We start from the raw sequence: 3037 nt of genomic DNA, 5'->3' as shown, positions 1-3037 counted from the left end.
ATGCCTGATCACTGGTACACACAAGTCAGTTATCAGCCAAATAAAGGTGCTCAGTGGCACTTGCAGGCCAAACACAGGTATTCATGGATGTCCAGAGGCATAAACAAGGCAAATACAGATGCTTAGATTCATGACCACTAGCACACACAAGGCAAATATAGGTGATGTGTGCATGTCTGCACAAGCCCCAAACAGGCAGGCAAAAATCATATGCAAGCCTAACACAGCACTCGTATGAGCATCCACTGGCATGCAGGAGTCAAGTTCAAGCACTTAAGAGCACATTCACTGGCACACACAGTACTCTTTTTCTGACTCTCTTGGCTCTCTCCTTGTCCCTTAATACCTACACATGCTTTGCCTTAATTTCCCAAAAGCCACAGAAGTGAACCCAATCAAGTAGAAAAGAAGAGTAAAGAGATGCCAGGAGTGACAACAGGATTATTTCATGCCTCTGTTTAGGAGTTAAATTGTGATCAGAGAAACTTGCTCTCAGAGGCAGGTGCCTGGCATGCTCTCAGGGGTACCCAATGGACCTCACAGTACCTGCACGAATGCTGCACTCAGGGAACACAGGTGTTCTTGCAGAGGCTGGGGCAAGCAGGACTCATGTCCGCAGCCAGAAGCTGTCTCTTAAGTGGTTTTGGTTTTACTGATCTTCCCACGCCTTTTCATATCTGTCTGGGTGCCAGGTAAAAAGTACAAGCGTGGGAAATTGCCTGTACCTCACCTCTGTTTGCAAGGTAGGGCGGACAGCCTATGTTGTCACCCCCAAGGTGGCTTGTCACAGGGGTGTGTCCTGTGAAAGTGTAATTTACAGGCAGAGTACTGTCACCCATTGTCAGTTCTTCTGTGGTTATATCGAAATCTTTGTTTTTATGTCAATAACACAAACACTCAGTTCTTGTGGGAAAACGCAAAGCAAAGTTGTTGACTCATTTAAACAACTAGATGATCAGGACCCATTATTTTACCTCAATGTATCACACAGTAAACTTGAAGAAATAGCACAGAAATGCTCCAAGGGCTACATTTAGACCAGACATTTGGATCATTGCAGTCTTCCATTTGTTTTTCTTATTAAATCTTATTTTAATTGAGCACAAAGTTCTGAGACAGATTTTTGGTCAAGTTGTTCCCATTAAACAATACTGATTTTAAAAACTAGTACCTTAAAACTTCTATTGATAGACATATGCACACACACACACAAAACAAATGGTGTACGAAACATTCTCCTTTGATTCTTAAAGTTTTACTGTGTTTTGATGTCATTAACCAATCTTTTACTATTAACTTTAAGTGATCAATTGAGACAAAATTGAGAAAAAATTTTAAGACCATTCTCCCACCACTGATTAAGACCTGGGTGACAGGTATTATGGATAATAATTGATTTAACCTACTGAGCTTGCTAGGCAGACTTGGTGACCTTGCCAGCCACAGCAGCCTTCTTGTTCACTGCTTTGATCACACCCACAGCAACTGTCTGTTTTACATCATGGATAGCAAAACAATCCAGAAGAATAATTAGAGAAGCCATCCACATGTATGGGTTTGCCAAGAACCATATTAATGACAGTAACTTCACCAGATTTCTAGAATTTAGGTTCATCTTCCAGCTTGTTTTCAGAATGATTATCAGTTTTTTTATTCAGCTAAGCAAAACTGCAAACAATGTGAGCTGCGTGAAAATCTAGTATGAGGGTACACTCAGCACTGATTTGACGTGGATGGTTTAGCATGATCACCTAAGCAGTAAAGCCAGGTACTTCCATTGGTGGGTTGTTTTTTTTTGCTGACAGTGGGTCATGTTGGCGTAGTGAATATCTTTGACAGAGATCTTCTTGACATGGAAGCCCACATTGTCCTCAGGAAGAACTTCACTCAAAGCTCCTTGGTTCAAAGGACTTTACTTCAGTTGTGGTGTTGACTGGAGCAAAAGCTAGCTCTGTGCTGGTCTCCACTCAGGCTATAGGTACAGGACCAATATCATCAATTTTGTAGACACATTGAAGGGAAAGATGTAAAGGTTTGTTAGTTGGTCTGTTGGTGGGACAATATAACAGGGTTTCAAACAGCATGAGTTCCACTGGCATTCTCATCCTTGTGGATGTCTTTCTATTCCTTAAACCATGACATTTTAGCACAGGGCTCCAGCATATTTTCACTGTTCCAATCAGAAGCTGGCACAAATGCTACTGGGTCAGGGTTGTAACCAATCTCCCTAACATAGGTGCTGACTCTTAACAATTTCCTCCTATCTCTTCCGACTATAAAGTGGCTCAGCAGAATCTATTTTGTTAACACTAACAGTGAGTTGTTTCACACCCACAGTAAGTTATTTCCCATGCAGTGTGTGATCCAGAAGGCCATGCTTACTGATCTAGCCATTCTTGGAACTCATAGGTACAAATTTTCTGACACCAACAGCAACAACCAGTACAGTCATCCAAAGATGTGCATGCAATCATGTTTTTGATAAAGTTTCTATGTTCTGGGACATCGGTGATAGTAATGTGATACTGGTCTCCAATTTCTACAGGGTGATGTGGGTGGTGATACTACACTCATGCCTGGCTTTCAGCTTTTGCAAGACTCAGGCGTACTTGAAGAAGTTCTTTTTCATCTCAGCAACCTCCTCAAATCTGTCAGTGGTTCTATTGATACTGGCATATTCTTGCTCAAATCTACATGTCCAATGATGATGATGTTGATAGGAGTCTTTTCCTTTCCCACTTTGCTTTGATTTCGAGTGGTTTTCATGACACCTATGGTCTGGCAACAAATCCATTGTAAAAAAAAAACATGATTTTTTTATTCCATCATTCTTAAAAATGCTTTTAAAATTTTAAATTAAAATTATTTTAGATTTATTAATTTGAAAGGCAGAGCTTCAGAGAAAGAGAGAGGGAGACTTTCCATGTGCTGGTTCACTGCCCAAATGATTACAAATCCTGGAGCTGGGCTGGTTTGAAGTCAGGAGCCAGGAACTCCTTCCAGGTCTCCCCCCTGGCGCAGGGGTCCAAGCACTTGT

The 3037-nt window shown here is 41.4% G+C and overlaps 1 pseudogene; it reads right to left on the bottom strand.

The window, feature by feature from the left end:
• Positions 1-1402: 1402 nt before the first annotated feature.
• Positions 1403-2794, bottom strand: LOC121151338 (annotated as a pseudogene).
• Positions 2795-3037: the final 243 nt, after the last annotated feature.

Source organism: Ochotona curzoniae, unplaced genomic scaffold, assembly GCF_017591425.1.
Source record: "Ochotona curzoniae isolate NIBS_2020 unplaced genomic scaffold, NIBS_Ocur_1.0 contig_2318, whole genome shotgun sequence".
In the NCBI taxonomy this organism is placed as follows: Eukaryota; Metazoa; Chordata; class Mammalia; order Lagomorpha; family Ochotonidae; genus Ochotona; species Ochotona curzoniae.
The sequence above is the reverse complement of the archived record's forward strand: the minus strand, read 5'-3'. Positions and strand labels throughout refer to the sequence as shown.